This window comes from Globicephala melas, chromosome 14, assembly GCF_963455315.2.
Source record: "Globicephala melas chromosome 14, mGloMel1.2, whole genome shotgun sequence".
In the NCBI taxonomy this organism is placed as follows: Eukaryota; Metazoa; Chordata; class Mammalia; order Artiodactyla; family Delphinidae; genus Globicephala; species Globicephala melas.
In genome coordinates, this window is record NC_083327.1 from 11,204,817 (window position 1) to 11,222,830 (window position 18,014).

The window sequence follows — 18,014 nt, forward strand, 5'->3', positions numbered from 1 at the left end:
TCTGCCGGAGATAGGGTGTTCCTCACACCCCAGGGCTGTGCGTGTAAATGCAGGCCCCTGTAATCTCTCCTCATGCAGGCCCTTTATTTGGGTCTTCCATTGGAATTATTTTGTCCACACCCAAATTCATACTGGGAGGAGAAAAAAAAAAGGAGAGAGAGAGACAGACAGACAGAGAGGTCCATGGTTCGTAGGACTATCTTTGTAGTTAATCAGGTGTGTTGTACAGGCAGGAACCAGGGGCCACAGCAAATCCTTTTTTTCTGCCTCAGATAATCTCCCTCCTTTTGTGGCTGGGTATAATATATATCAGAAAACAAGTTCATACTCTTGCAGGAGAGTAAGTAAGTTGAAGAAAAAAAATCTTTTTCCAGCATCAGGTCAGCAGAGAGCCAAACTCTTGGCCACATTCACTTGACATCTTCTGGCTGGGGCTCCATCTCACAGGCGATGTTGTGTAGGCAGCATCAGAGGCTGATAAACCTACCAAACAGGTTTGGAGGTGGGCACCATGCTCTGGGCATCTTCTGGTCCTCTAGTCCAATCCCAGGCCTGCTTCCATGCCTGAAATCTGGCTAGAATAATAACACCAACCACAAGGGTTTCCCATAAGACATCACTGATGTGTGGCTAAACACAAAGATAAAAACCTTCAGTTTGAAAAACTCTGAGAATCAATCATTCAACATTATTTAACCAAGCTGCTATGCTGCAAATTGGAATTTTAAAATGGTTTCAATTTAATAAGCCTTTGCATATGCTTATTGTAGATATTGCAGTCAAGGCCAGAACTTCCTTTAAAACATCAGGTCACATCCCTCCTCTGCTCAAAGTCCTCCCTTGCTTCCTCCTTGCTCGAGTGAAAGCCAGTCCCCACCATGGCTGCAGGCCAGTGAGATGCGCCTGGGCCCTCATCACTTCCTAACCTCCCCCCGCCCCGCCCTCTGGGTGCTCCCACCTCAGCTGCTGGCACCAGCCATTCTCTATGCCTGTCGTGCTCTCCCCATATATCCTCTCCGTGCTTTTACTTAGTTGTCAGCTCTATGAGGCCTTATTCAAAGTTTCAACACCTACCCTCACCTTACACTCCTGATTCCCCCTTATCCTCTGTGATTTTATCTTTTCTTATAGCAACCGTTACCTCCAAAAGATATCTAATTTACTTATTTATGTAAGTTGTTTGTTGTTCCCTCCCCTCTGCAATGGGAGTCCTGTGCAGGCAGGAATTACTGTTTGATTTATCCTCAACACCAGAACAGGGCCTTCGCCATGGTAGTTGTGCAATAAATATTTTTGAATAAGTGAATTACTGGAATACAAACATCTTCTCTGAATTCAGAAACCTGACAGTTGCTAGAATAGTAGCACCAAGTTTCAAAGCCATTTCCCCCACTTCCCAGTGGATTGAGTCACAGGGACCCTGACAAGTAGAGGCAGATTTGCAGACTTTGGGACTCAAGCTCTAGACAGGATACAGAGATTTGGAGAAAACAGTAGGAACTAGTCTTTGTTGAATGCCTTACAAATTACAAAACACTTTCTCATTGGACCTTCAAAGGAACCTTTTGAAGAATACGATATTATCCTTATTTTTAAATAAAGAACTAAGAGTCATATATTCTAATTTAATTTTCCAAAGTCTCTTTGTGACTAATGACAGAGTCAGGACTTGAAAATGGGTTTTCATCCAGTTCTTGATTTTTCTGTCATCCCCAGCCTCTCCTATAACAATAATACACATCCTGGGGAATAGATCAGAGATACATACATTTAATAAAGATATTTTTTAAATCACGCACAGAGTTTGGTAAAGGACAGTCAAGCACTTCCAAAAAATTCCATCAATAAACGGAGCCTTGTAGCCTTGTGATAGAACCACGAGACATAACTCTGTCACCTTCCAAGTTGCACAGCAGTGAAAAATAATGTCAGTATACTTATCAGACACGTAAGGCCCATTATGGCAAATCTGACTGATATCTGTAATAATTTTTTAAAGCAGGTTAAGTGCTAACAACCATGACAGTTCTAGAAGCTGCCCAGAACTTAGCTCTATGGATTGTTTAATATAGGAAAAATTATTTTTTCATATATAATAAATATAATAGCTTTCATTATTTCACCACTTCACAAAAGAGGAAAATTTTGGTGCTGATAATTTAAGCACATACCTGGGATTATTGAGTTTAAACAAAAAAAGTCATTTGCTGAAGTAACAGGCTAAGGCCTCTTATCTTTTACCTTACTTGAATTCAACATCTGTTTATTGGGCGTTTGGAGAAAAAAACAAGCATCACAGAGGAGCTTGAAAGCTAAGAGGAGGAATAAAATAATTACAAGCATAATTATAATGAAAAGCAGGACACAGCGCTACGGAGAGATACAAGGTGCTGTGAGGGTTCCAGTACTAAAGAGATCATATCTGATTGAGATATTTAGAAAATGTAAAGGGATTGAACTTACTCTCCTGCCTAAGACTAACAAAATGCCCAAACAAAATATTGGAAGCCACGGTTTTCAAGACACTGTCTATCAGGCGACAAAGAACAGTAATCCATGAGAAACCAGAAATAACCAAGGCGAGCCAGATGCTGAGCTGACTTCCTTGAGTTTCCAGGCGGCAGTGCAGGCAGAGGGAACCCGGATGGGAACCAGTGGATTCTCTGATTGAGGCGACGGAACTGAAAATCTGATAGCCCAAAGTGGGTAGAGTTTGCAGGTTAGAGTGCTGACAATGGGAGAGCTTTGGAGAAAAAGAGCTCTGAAGATCTTCAGAGGCACCCCCCTTGAGTATTTAGCAGACTTCCAATCATCACATGCATATGAAGAATCTACCCTAGGCCAGGGGAAGAGCCATCTAAGGATTAGGGGAAAACAGGGCCAGCGCTCACATAGAAGGGGAATAGTGCCTGGTCCTACCAGGAAGATAGAAAAATCACGTAATTCATGGGGCTTTGGGTAGAGTACTCAGGACTTTGGGTAGAGTGCTCAGAAGGGTCTTGCCTCAGTGTTGGGGAATAATTAGCTCTAGACTGTTCCCATCTAATAAAAATTAAAAGCAAAGCATAAAAGAATCAAACTGCCTTCAAGTGTTTTAACTGCATCCCAGAACCAAGTTCAAGAATATTTATAGATGTACAAAAATATCCAACACCCAAGAAGGTAAAATTTCAAAATATTCTGAATTTTAAAAAGCCACACCAAAAAAAAAAAAGAGTAGATAGTAGATACTGAATGATTCCATGTGTATAACTCTAGAAGAAGCAAACTAATAGATAGTGACAGAAAGCAGACCAGTGCTTGCTTGGGAAAGAGAAGTGAGAAGGAAGGCGATGAAGGGATTATAAACTGGCACAAGGACACTTTGGGGGTGATGGACATGTTTATTATTTTGACTAGTAGTCATGGTTTCTCGGGTGTATACATATGTCAAAGCTTTGAATTCTATACTTTAAGTATCTACAGTTGAGTGTATATCAATTATAGCTCAATAATGCTGTTTAAATAAAATGTATAGACCTGCTTCACTAAAACCTTTCCCTGCTAGGATCCTATAGTTATGTGAGCTTGCAAAAGAAGAACATAAAATTTTGCTTAATGGAATACAGAGTATATTCCGAAAACTAGCAGCGGACAAGTGGAAAGGAAAGATATGTGGATGTCCTTAATAAATAGCATTTTAATTGGGTAGAAAATGAGTAGGCTACAAAGGGTTTTGGGGTTGTTTTGGGGGTTTTTTTCAAAAGATTATATGCTCGGAGTTACACTTGATGAAGCTAAATTTGGCCGTAGTGTTTTGAGATGTATAGAGAAGTCTTTTAAAGTGTGAAGATTATTTCAGAAGCTACCGTATTAACCTGGTTAATGAAATTAAAAGTTGAACTAGAATGGTGCCTGTGTGATTTGCAAAAAGAGGATAAAGATAACTGCCTTTGCAAAAACAGACGGGGTGAGAGAGGAGAAGGGTCTGCGTGATCAATTTGAGGATATTTTGGCAGAAATTATTCCAAGGAGTTGATTTGGGACCAGGTAGTATTAATTGGTTTAGCTCCATAGAAATGCTTTCATTCATTCAGTAGTGATCTGGATGTTCACTAGTGTGGTTTATCTTAGAGTAGCTTAGATGAGAATTCACTGGTAGGTTTGTGAGGGAAAGGCTTTTTCTAACTTCTCAGGAAGAGGATTTACTCTCAAATCATTGTCTCATATAGAATATTCTCTATATTCATTATTTTTAGGATCACCCAAGAGCTCTGTTGCTCTGAATTCCTATTTTATTGCTAGCCACTCCACTTTTTTAACTCACAGCTGCCAAATATGCATAAAGTGTCTTGAGAAGTTTATAGCATCATTGGGAGACTAAAATGGCCAGAGTATTTTCTGAGCAATGAGATCTCATATCCTGCCAGGAAGGATCATATCCAAATCAACAGATATCGTAGTGAAATAATTTTTTTAATGTATATATAGAGTTTCAAACTTTGTAACTGACTTGACAGACAAAATTGAAAATTCTGTTTGAGAAAAACTATAGTGAGAGAGGCCATTGGATTGGTGTGTACCCCCAGAAAATTCTGGGGGGAAAAATCCTTTTCTAGTTCAGAGTCCATTTAGTTTAATAAATGGAACTATTATCAATATTTTAATTAATTATGTGAATGACCAATTCTTTCAAAAACTTCACTCCAAAACAAAGTAACAATGAGGAGTTACACAGTATAGTGAGGTCCCAGTTAAATGTCTGAGTCCTTAATAATGAATCAAAAGTGTTAGTGAAAGGCAGTTAATCTTATTCACTGGCAAACTAACAAGTCTAGGAATGAGAGGCTCCCTGTTTACCGGGGAGTCCAGCAACTAGAGAGTTGACTAGTTCTTACTTTTATATGTGATTTGTAAAATTAACCGTGTATTTGTATCATTCAAATTAATGTTCTGCTTCAAATAGTCCCCTGGCCTTTCAGATTTAAGGTCTTTCTGAAGATCTTCCCAAAACAAAAAGAAAAGCCAACTCCCACTTTCAATTAAACAAAGTAATAACCACAACACATAAAAATCGAAAAAAGACATGGGACTGGTAAACGCCTGAACAGAGGAAAGGGAGTTCTAAACCAAAGGGCTGGAATGAGAGATACTCACTAGAAATAGGCTGCAGGACTCCAACAGCCCTGCTTTTGGAGACATCAGTTATGGCAGAAGGAAAGAGTGAAATAAGGCCACAAACCATAAGTGTAGATTTAAAGTCTGTATAAGGAGCAGTTAGAGCCCCACATTCCTATCTCTACTGTAACCCCCATCTAGCAACAACTACTCCCCCATCATTATAGGAGAAGGAAGTATGTTTCCTAGATGAATTGAATCTGAGATCAGAGACATTCTGGACTCAGGAACAGGGGTAGAAAGGAGGACTGGAATGAGGTGCTAGGCTGAAAACTAGTGTACTCAGTGAAAATGTACACATTGATTAGCAAGATGAAAACTGTCCTTGGAAACCTTCACCTGCACAGATCCAGAGTGCCACCTCCCAATCTTATACTGTCTCTGGAGTTCTGCCAGATTGGAGAATCTACCCTTCTCTGGAAAAATGTAACATACTCAGAAAAACATGCCTAATAAGTAGGTTGCAACCCCAAAACTGGATGACTGCCCATTTTCTTGCAAGAAGTTCTCCCTGCCAATGAAATAAACTATGTACAAAGGGTTCATAACTGATTCTTCAAGTTCTCACTTTCAAATGTGAATGAACACCAGGGATCACCAACAGATATTTGAGTAAATTCTCTTACGTGAAGAAGGTAAATCATGCAAGAGAATCAGAAGAAAGTGAGACTTCAAGGAGTAGAAGAAAATAAAACAACAGAAAGAAAAGAAAAATCTATATCATCCACCCTCAGGGATAAGAGAGTATATTCTATGCATGAAGGAAGAAGAGGGTATTATTTTTAAGGGATATTTAAAACTATAAAAGAGCTCTTAGAAATTAAAAATATGATAGCCAAAGTAAAAATTATGTGCACAAGTGGGAAGATGAAATAAAGAAATCTTCCTAAAAGTAAAACACAGAGGTAGACAAAGATGAAGAGAAGATTAGGGAGCTGGGATGTCAAATCTATTAAGATTTTCAGAACTGACGGGAAAAAATAATACAAGAAAATTTTTCAGAGCTGGAAAGCATAAGGTTCCCAATTGAAAACATTCAGGACAATGAACATAAAAAAAATATTCATTCTAAGACACCTCACCATGGATTTTTAGGGTAAAAGAGAAAATCCTAGAAAAAATAAGTCAGAAGCAAAGAATTGAGAATCAGTTACTGGGCTTCTCAACAGCAATGATGGAAACAAAATAATGGAGTAACATCTTCAAAATTCTTAGGAAAATTATTTTCTACTTAGAAGTTTATGTCTCACTAAGCTGTAAAGAAAGTGCAAGAATAGAATGGAGACAATTTCAGACATTCATGGTCTCTATTTATTTCCTGGGTATCCCTTCTCAGGAAGCTATTGGACAATGTACTTCAACAAACTGAAGGGAAAAAAAGAAAAAAAAGATATGAAACAGGGAATCAGAATCTAATACAGGGACAAGATGTAAAGAATTCCTGGAACTTCTGCAAAGGAGAGTCCCAGGATGACAACTATGCTCCTGTAGAGCAAATCTAGACTGAATCAGGAATATAGATGGCACCAGAAGGGAAGTCCCAGGAAGAAAAATTGGGAATTACAGATTACCTGGCCAATTTGACCATCTAGGAAATTGTAAAGGGAAGTAGCCTACAGAGCAATTGGAAAATGTATGGAGACTCAGTCTTAGGTTCAAAGAATCAACAAATTAAAAAAAATTGTTTTTAATTGAGTAAATTACTAACTCCAGGAAAAGCAAACAGCAGTAAAAGAAAGAGAACATAATTACATATATTAGTTGTCTGAGCAGTGAACAATATTTAATATCATAATAAGGAAAACATTTAATAAAAAACTGTAGTACAGCTATAATTAAAAGATATGGAAAAAGTGAGAAGCAACAGAGTTTCAATCTTTATGTACCAAAATAGGAAGTCAATAGAAAATGCATAAAAATGCTTAATCAAGAGAAAGCATTATACATGCACATTATTTAGAATTATGAAGATAATTTCTTGAAGAAATAGCTAAAAATTAGAAGTAGCTATCTCTTAGAAGTGTAATGGGTTGAAAAAGTAATCCAATAGGGGTTCTACATTTTTTTATTAAGAGCTTTCTAGCACTATTTAAACGTTTAAATTATCTTCAATATTTGAAGCCTTCATTGTTTCTAAAGTCTTCCTCCACAAATGGCAGCATAACCAGTAATTCTCCCTTCCAATGGTATGACTAGATTTACTAATAACTAATTTTTAAATTCCCTTTTCAACTTTTGCCAGATAAACACTGAAGTCTTGGTTTTCTCACTGGCCACAGAAGTCCAGTTTGTAAACTTGGAATTTTTTTCTAAATGCTTTTTAAAATATTTGCACAAATGTATTTTCTGATCTTTTATCAATTTCTCATTGAAATAGTTAAATTTTTGCTATACGAGCAATAACATATTTGAATTTATCCAGAAAGCTTCATTGAAGAAGTTACATGATTAAAATTTTAAGTATAAAGTTGTGCTTTTAAAAAAATCACCTAAGTGTCTCCTGAAATTTTTTACAATTCTTCAGTTGTTTATACACTGCCTAAGCCCATATTAACCAGTACCGTTCACCAGTAGTATTTTTACAACTAAATACATAACGCAACATGTATTCAATTCTAACAGAGTGCTAAATTGGAAGTTTCAACCAAGGCACCAAGGTCAATGGACATCAGATACCAAAATGAGTTATTAAACTAGCTTGGAGGAATTCACAGTAGGTTTTTGAAAATCAGTTAGATATCAAATGTATCTAGGGATGTTATAAGTTGAATTGTGTCCCACTAAAAAAGATATGTTGAAGTTCTAACCTCACCACCTCTGAATAAGACCTTATCTGGGAATAAGACTATTGCAGATGTAATTAGTTAAGTTGAAGCCATACTGCAGTAGGGGGCCCACTAATTCAATGTGACCGGTGTCCTTATAAGAAGATGGCTATGTGAACACAGACATACATACAGGGAGAATGCCCTGTGGAGAAAGAAGATCAGAGTGATGCATCTAGAAGCCAAGAAATGCTGAAGATTGCCGGCAAACCACCAGAAACCAAGCAGAGGCAAGAAAGGACTCCCCTAAAGGTTTCAGAGGGAGCATGGCCCTACCACCTCCTTGATTTCAGACTTCTAGTCTGTAGAATTGTGGGACAATAAAATTCTATTGGTTTAAGCTCCCACTTTGTTGTACTTTGTTACAACAGCCCTAGGACACTAATGCAAGGGTTTAAATGGTTAAGAGATGGAGTTAGAGGGTTTTTTTTAAGATAGAAATTCCTTTCAAGAAAGCTGCTAGTGTACCATGAGTTAGCAAGGGTGTGCGTTTTCTCCAAGGATAGAGGCACTTCAAAGAGCCCAATCAGAAGGCTTAGTGTGTCTTTCCTGGGGTATGAAAGGATCACAATGGATTGCTGTATGATACATAAAAACACTTAAAGAATCTAAAGTCAAATGGCTGTAACTATCAGCCCAAGGTAGTAAGGCAGACAGACCAGAATATATTAAAAACTAGTTGCACTTTCACTGACATCAGAGGCAAGGATTCTGAATGTCTCTCATGAACAAGATAGGGATACAAGGGAGAGAAAGGTGATCTGAAGTTTTGCCAAAGATAGATGCCTGGAAAAGCAATGGAATCCAATTAGAAAGAGACCATCCAGGGGATTCCCGGGGCTTCCCTGGTGGCGCAGTGGTTGGGAATCCACCTGCCAATGCAGGGGACGTGGGTTTGTGCCCTGGTCCGGGAAGATCCCACATGCCGCGGAGCGGCTGGGCCCGTGGGCCACAGCTGCTGAGCCTGCGCGTCCAGAGCCTGTGCTCCAGAGCAGGGAGGCTGTGACGGTGAGAGGCCCGCGCAAAAAAAAAAAAAGAGAGAGAGAGACCATCCAGGAGACCACTAGAAAATCAGAGGATGAGAGGAGAGTGCTCAGTAGAGGAAGATGCACTGAGTACAATATAAGAAGGGCAGATAAACATTTAAAGTGGGTCCTCAGAAGGAACTACCAAAATGCCCACAAGAGAAACAATTTTAAATGTCTACTATTAATTGCTTTTAAAATCTTTTCTACTTCTCACCTAGCGTACATATGACTTTTTGTTTTTCTATTTTGAGAACAAGTTTACAGCTAGCAAAAGTAGGCTACCTGTAGCCTTCTGCCAAAAGTGCTCTTTTGAGCACTTCTTTCTATCATGTCACTTTTTGTGGGGGAAGTCTATACTAGCTGACTCTTCACTGGAATAAACTTCACTGCCAGACTTCCCTTGGCCATCATCTTGAGAATCGTCTGTCTCTTAATTTTCCGGGTCCTATACTTCTCTATCTCTTATATCCTTCAGTGAAAAATCATGCAGAACAGATGATTTTTCAAGAGCTTGAATAATCTAAATAGTACTATAATTTCTAGGAAGAATATTATTTCCCTCATAATCTTGAAAGTATTGCTTCATTTTTCTTCAGTTCAGTTTCTTTGAGCAACCCATGGTATTCTTAGCCCTAGGTTGAAAATATGACATATCATCAACCTAGATTTTTTCAGAATCTTCTATTTCCTAATAAATTTCTCTTGAGTGAATGTTGCCTTCCAAGGACTTCTTAGAACCTAGATTGAGCTACAAGTTTTCATATCTTCTTTCCTTGTCTATTTCTCTGTGTGTCATTCTGCTTTCTTAGGCATTTCTTCAACTTTGTCTTCTATTTAATTTTAATTTGGAGTATTATATTTTTAACACTCATGAGTTTTCTGCTCCTCAATATTATTCTTTCCAGCATCCTATTCTAATACTATGGATGCAGTGAATTTTGTCTCTCTGAGGATATTAACTCTAGGAGTTTGTTTGGTTTTGTTTTTTTTAAGATTTTTTTCCTTTTCCCTTCATTGTTTTTATTTCCCTTTTCCTGTTTACTTGTTATAGTCTCTAGTCAATGAAGGAGGCTTTTACTGCATATTTCTTGGCGCTCCTTGGCTATCAGTTCATGTTTAAGGGGAGGCTATAAACAAGGATGATTGGAAGTTCTCCATGCACGGAGAGGTGAAGAGGAGAGAATATGAGGTGCGAGGAGGAAAGGAGCTGTCAGTTAATGGTTTTCACCAGAGAGTGACTAGGCAAGAAGACAGATTTCTTACTGGGATTCCTCCAAATATCAGAATGCCCGGGTCCTTTCAGTTTCTCCGGAGAAAGATTCTCCCATCTCCTGCCTGGGAAGTAGATGCCTGAGAACCAGAGTTCTGGGAGCAGACAGTTGGGGGTTGTGTGACTCACCATCCATGTAAAGACTTCACTTGATTCCCTTTTTTTCAGCCCAGCAGCTCACTCCAGCTCCATATCTCTCTAAGACAAGAACTAATCTGGTGTAACATCCCCGTAGTCATAAATCCCCAGGGCTCTGCACTTGTGGAGGAGAAGTACTCACCTGCCCTCCAGGAGAGAACTACACAAAATCCCAATTCACCCTCCCAGTTTTAGCCCCATGACTTTTGCAGCACTTGGTGTCTCCATCTCGCGAGCCTTTGCTGGGTTCTGCAGGAAAAACTCAGCTTCCTCGCCTATGCGGTCTCTCCTGTAGACCCTTTCAGCTGCAACTTTCTTTCAAACCAGTTAGAAATCCTCTAATTTGGACCTTCCAAAACTTGTCATCTCTCACCTGCTATTACCTCCTCTCTCTGCCTCTTCATCATTTTGGTTTATTCATCTTTTTGGTTTATTCTCTCTGTTTTATTCCCGTGCCATTGGTTTAGTAGGATTTTGAAAAAGCTCAGATACAAACATTTGTGTTATTTCTGCTTTGTTTACCCAGGAGACAAATACAAATTTTTAAATAAAACTATTAAAAAAGCAAATTGCAAGCTCTTTGGGGACAGTTGACCCACAACACCTATTGCAGGAAGGGGAAGACAGGAGTTAGTAAGAACTTCATTTATTTTGAGAGGAGCTTACAGGTTAAATATTCACAGAAAGTGTACTGGTATTTCACAAACTAGAACAAGGATTTCTTCCTTACTGTGATAGAGCCTCTTTCCAGAGGCATTTACAGTAAATTTGACCAGACCTTTCTCCCACTCATTCTTCTATTTGTTTTCATTTCAGATAAAAAAAGAAGAAGAACGTTTTGTTTAGTCTTTTTTTTTCTTCAGACATGTGTATGGGTGGGAAATGGAAAGGGGGTTCTTTTACCATTATTCACTTGGGTAGAAGTGGCCGGGGAACCCACGCAAGGGTCCTGCCAAACCACAGTCTACGTGCAACAGTGCACAAGGCTGACTTTTTTCCACATATCCGGTACCAGATAAGTGTAGGATACGTTAAAGATGTTCAAGTTCAACTGTTGTAAGGGACAGAGGAGGATGGAGAAGGGCACATTTTTCAACGATTTGTTTTTGCCCCGAAATTCACCGCAACCTTGGCTTCTTCAGAGCCTGACACTGAGGCGCTCCACAGCTGGAGGAATGTGGTTTTAAGTTTGCCCAGTGAATTGTACTTTTCTCTACTCGTGACCCTCAGCGTTCGATGTCAGAGATGCCTGAACCCTTCATCTAAATAAACAGACCCAGTTCTCGCTGGAGGAATACCTCTGAGTGATGTCTAAGAAATAGATCCCCCTCCACATACCAATTTCACCATGAATTCCTGTATATGGGACCCTCTTCTTATGGAAGGGGTTTAGCTTATTACAAGATGTGGAATCTGTATTATATAACTCCTCATTTAAGGGTCAGTAAACAAAGATCTTTTCAAGAAAATTTATACAAAAATTTGATCAAAGGAGCATTCTTGGACTTATAATTAAAATTCCAAAAAGAACCACAAATTCTGCTGTTTCTGCCTCAGCCCCAGTCCCACCTCATCCTTTCATAAAAACATCACAGTAAGCAGTAGCTAGCTAAGAGAAAGGAAACAAGAGAAAAAGATTACATAATTTTCCATGCTCACAATAAAGTCATCTTAAAGGATATGGAGAATGAATAGGCTATCTGCTGTTAAATATTTTAACTAGATTTTATGAAGATCATATTTGGGGAGAAAAAATGGGGTTTTTTTCCATAAATTTTTAAACTCCAGCACATTAGGGGAAGGAGAAGCATCTGGCATTTGTTTGCTATCAACTTTGTGCCAGGAACTTTGCTGTTCCCTTGTATAGATTATCTCATTTAATATTTACAGCAACCCAGTAGAATAGGTGTTAGTCTGCCTCTTTTACAGAGGACAAAACTGAGATCTAGTTTCTAGGGTTACTCAGTTAACATGAGCTCTAGCCAGGATTTGAACCTAAGCCTTTTTGAGTTTGAATTATGTGGGAGAGAGCATGGTATGTGGTAAAAATCACAGATTCTAGATCAAGATTGCCTATGTTTGAATTCTAATTCTACCTTTTCTAAATGACCTTAAGTAAGTTGTTTCAATTCTCTGTGCTTTAATTTTCTCATCAATAAAATGGAGTTGATAAAATTAATAATCTCACAGGAACATTGTAGAAATTAATGAAGTGAGACCTGCAAAGTACTTAAGATCAGTGCTTTGCAAATAGTAAGCTTTCACTAAATATTAACTATTATTATTGCATTATCTACTTCCATGAAAATATTTCTCTTATTATTTCTAATATGCAATAAAAGAAGTTTGCATAAACAATAGACACAATAAGAGGCAGATTCATCTCCCAGAATTTCACTTGATACAAAACAAAAGTTGAATTTGCCCAGACATTCAATCAAATTGGAAGTTACGCATAAACTTAATCATCCTGTTCATTTATACATCCCAAAGGACTTCCAATAACTCCTTCTTAAAATTTCAAGTATTTTTATTGGATCTTGACACACATATTTTGATATTTTAAAATCTGAGGCATAAGATCTAGTTAGGAAATAGAGTTGGCTGACTTTATGGGTAGAAAGTACTTTTAGCAGCCATATTAAGAAGGGGAAAAAAAGGCTAAAGTCTCAAGTATTGACTCATGGTCGAGTAAGGACCATGGTAGACAAAGTAGGACCGTGAAGTTAAGCTCATGCTCTTAATAACTTCTTCGCTTAATGATTGACAGATTCAAAGTACTTTTACACACATATTTCAAGAGATCTTTATATTCCTAACATCACTATCTGTTCTCTGCATCTAGTGATGTCAAGCTCATTCTTTTGTGGAGGGGAAAACTGAGGAACTTAATCTTTGAAATTTTCCATATCAGGTCAAAGTCGATCAGAGATTTTAAAGAAAATATATTTTATGAATTCTGCTCTTCTCTCTCGATGCTGAATTTCTTGGAATTCATTAAATTGACTAAGCATTTACGGCCATCAGACCATTTTTCCAACCCGTAGATTGAAACTGTTCATAAAGCTCTCAGGGTCCCATAAACATTCAGCATATGCCATTTTAATGCAGCCTCCAGGTTAATCAGTGCACAGTCAATGGGATAGTGTAATAGGTGGCATGAAAACAGGGAAAAAGGAAAGAAAACAAAGCAGTAGTTTTTAAAGGATTTTCTGCCACAAAAATGTGCTTACATATACATATATTTCTCTTATAAGGTGTCTTCTGTTTGTTTAAGTGGTTTAGTTTTAAGGAAAGCAAGACAAAACAAAATACTTCTCAGTTGTCATTTTACTTTTATAAATATCATTTTTGAAATTTAAAAGAAATATAAATGCTTTAAATTGTATATATACTTACTTACATAGTGTGCATGTGTCCAGATATTGATGCCCCAGCTGGATGAAGATAAATGTGGACCCAGGTGGGGAGCTGTTTTTATGAAAGGAGTTGTTGAGGAAGGCAGGGGAGTTTAGATAACAGCGGGAGAGAATCAAAGAGCCAGCGATGGCAAATCCTCAACACTGATCTTTAAGTCTCTTCTGCCTCTCACACTCACTACATTTTCCCCACATACAACAGCCTATGAAACCTGCCCAGGATTTTTTATCACACAATGAATCTGGGTATTCCTTCAAAACACAGTATAAGAGAATCTTGCTTAAATATTTTTGGATCCAAAGGTGTACGTTTATTGTTTACGTGAGTCCTCTTTTCACCAACAGGTTTTAAGTGGCACAACTTGGGGGGACACGAGGAAGTTGTACTCTCTGCCTATCTCCTCATAGGGATCAGCAGAAAGGAACACAGTTACTCAGGGCACACGATTCATCAACCTCTATATTTCATATACGTTAACATCAATCGTAGCAACTGGTCAGGGAGGTAGTTTAATATTCCTTTGACAATAAAGCAATTGTGCATCAATGACTTTTCCTTTCCACCTAAACTAATTAAAGTTGCATCCATTTCTATATGTCATTATTTTGGAGCATTTTTCTTGGGCATTTAGCCACCAGTTTTGCTCTACAGGGGGTAGAGCAAAATTTCAAATGTGGTGTGTTTGCCAGGGAGTTCAGTTGAACGATCCTGGATTAAATTCAAGAGTAAAAATGAAGAACAGCAACATATTTCTAGAAGAGGTCTCCATATTTGATTTTATTTTGTATTTTCTCAACCAGTTTTGGTTGAGAAGGTCTGCCTTGCCCCTAAATTAACACATCTAGTCTCCCAGATTTTCCTGCAAATTCTTATTTTGCATGTTTTAGTTGCTAATCTATGCGGAATTTACGTTTGTGTGTGCTGCAAGGTAAGGGCTCAATTTTCTTGTATCTCCCGTGAGCAGCCAATTATGGCACCATTGAGTAACTAAGTACTCATTTCCCACTGAACTGAAATACCGATTTTAACACATATTAACTTCTTGTACATAATGGGAAACATTTCTGCTGTATCTATTATATACCTTCTAGTTATAGTCTCTTCTTATATTAATATTTTATTGATTTGATCACAGAGATTTTTTTAACGTTTTTATTGGCGTATAATTGCTTTACAACGGTGTGTGAGTCTCTGCTTTATAACAAAGTGAAGCAGTTATACATATACATATGTTCCCATATCTCTTTCCTCTTGCGTCTCCCTCCCTCCCACCCTCCCTATCCCACCCCTCTAGGTGGTCACAAAGCACCCAGCTGATCTCCCTGTGCTATGGGGCTGCTTCCCACTAGCTAGCTATTTTACGTTTGGTAGTGTATATATGTCCATGCCACTCTCTCGCTTTGTCCCAGCTTACCCTTCCCCCTCCCCATATCCTCAAGTCCATTCTCTAGTAGGTCTGTGTCTTTATTCCCATCTTGCCCCTAGGTTCCTCATGACCTTTTTTTTTCTTTCTTAGATTCCATATATATGTGTTAGCATACAGTATTTGTTTTTCTCTTTCTGACTTACTTCACTCTCTATGACAGACTCTAGGTCCATTCACCTCACTACAAATAACTCCATTTCGTTTCTTTTTATGGCTAATATTCCATTGTATATATGTGCCACATCTTCTTTATCCATTCATCTGTTTATGGACACTTAGGTGCTTCCATGTCCTGGCTTTTGTAAATAGAGCTGCAATGAACATTTTGGTACATATCTCTTTTTGAATTATGGTTTTCTCAGGGTATATGCCCAGTAGTGGGATTGCTGGGTCATATGGTAGTTCTATTTTTAGTTTTTTAAGGAACCTCCATACTGTTCTCCATAGTGGCTGTATCAATTTACATTCCCACCAACAGTGTATGAGGGTTCCCTTTTCTCCACACCCTCTCCAGCATTTATTGTTTGTAGATTTTTTTATGATGGCCATTCTGACCCATGTGAGGTGATACCACATTGTAGTTTTGATTTGCATTTCTCTAATGATTAATGATGTTGAGCATTCTTCCATGTGTTTGTTGCCAATCTGTATATCTTCTTTGAAGAAATGTCTGTTTAGGTCTTCTGCCCATTTTTGGATTGGGTTGTTTGTTTTTTTGATATTGAGCTGCCTGAGCTGCTTGTAAATTTTGGAGATTAATCCTTTGTCAGTTGCTTCATTTGCAAATATTTTCTCCCATTCTGAGGCTTGTCTTTTGGTCTTGTTTATGTTTTCCTTTGCTGTGCAGAAGCTTTTAAGTTTCATTAGGTCCCATTTGTTTATTTTTGTTTTTATTTCCATTTCTCTAGGAGCTGGGTCAAAAAGGATCTTGCTGTGATTTATGTCATAGAGTGTTCTGCCTATGTTTTCCTCTAAGAGTTTGATAGTGTCTAGCCTTACATTAGGTCTTTAATCCATTTTGAGTTTATTTTTGTGTATGGTGTTAGGGAGTGTTCTAATTTCATTCTTTTACATGTAGCTGTCCAGTTTTCCCAGCACCGTGCATTGAAGAGGCTGTCATTTCTCCATTGTATATTCTTGCCTCCTTTATCAAAGATAAGGTGACCATATGTGCATGGGGTTATCTCTTATCACAGAGAACGTTTTTTTCTTTTTTTGCCTTTTGTAATTTTTTTTTTACATCTTTATTGGAGTATAATTGTTTTACAATGGTGTGTTAGTTTCTGCTTTATAACAAAGTGAATCAGTTATACATATACATATGTTCCCATATCTCTTCCCTCTTACATCTCCCTCCCTCCCACCCTCCCTATCCCACCCCTCCAGGCAGTCACAAAGCACCGAGCTGATCTCCCTGTGCTATGCGGCTGCTTCCCACTAGCTATCTACCTTACGTTTGGTAGTGTATATACGTCCATGCCTCCCTCTCGCTTTGTCACAGCTTACTATCACAGAGATTTTTAACATGTTAGTTACATCTAAGGAAAACAAGTAAATATTTAAATTTAAAGAAACATTTTTCTATATTTTTCTCTCCATATCAGATACAAACATTGGTTGCTTTGGTATAGCTTATGTATTCTTCAGTGATTCCACACATGGAAAAGTCAATAACTAAACTCATTTTTTACAAACCAATGCCAATCAGAACATTAGTTTCAAAAAAATAGAATACCCAAGCTAGGTACCTGGCAATACCTTAAATGCAAAAGTATTTAAGGTAGATACAAGTCTCTCTGCTTTCAACCCCAGACTTTACTTTATGATTCTAATCTACACTTTGAGTCCTAAGAACTAAGATTCTAATACAGCATAAGTACTAATGCTCTGACAATAATTCTGTCCCACATTAAACTGAGATACTGCTTCCTCAGGCGTCATATTTCCTAAAACAGTGGGCCTGAAGAAACCCAAGCCTCAGAAAGCCCCCTGCTCTCCTGTAGCAATATATTCCAGATGGAAATGCGTGACAAGTTCTAGAATTATGCTCTGCCTGGGAGAGATAAGCCGGTTCAGTCAAATTTCCACATTCATGTAGTTAGAAAATTGTCATCAAAGCAATTAAATGGTAATTGGTTTGATCTAAAGTACTATGTGTTTCAAACACTTTGTTATAAGCCTACATAAACTTTGATAATATTGTCTCTATTTTCACAATTTAGGCATGCAGTGTTTCAAAAGGGGAAATTTTCCAGCCTGATGCCCAAATTAAATTCTTCTTCAACACAAAGCTCTTACATCCAGCTTGTCAGACGATCAGAAGTACACCACATACAAATTAGACAGAATTCCAGAGCTCACCCACTTCTTCCTTCGTAGTGTAGAATTTTAAAAACGGTAATAATGATACTAATGTGCATGTATATACACATATACATATATATTTGTGTGTTAGCATCCTACCTTGTTCTGAAGTGGAGCGACGGCATTAAACAAAGTTATAGAAAATAAAGCAAGAGAGCGTAAATTGGAAATAAATGAGAAAGAAAAAATAAACTTAGGAATCAAGCAAATACAAAACTTCACGTCACAAATTTGTAGTCACGTGGTACCAATGGACAATAAATGTGCACTAAGATTTCTTGAAAATAATACTACTACTTCATATCTGTAGTACTTTTATGTAGATTATCTCACTAATGGCCTTGTGCCTGCAATGCAGGTGAGATAATCCACTACTCAAATGTAGA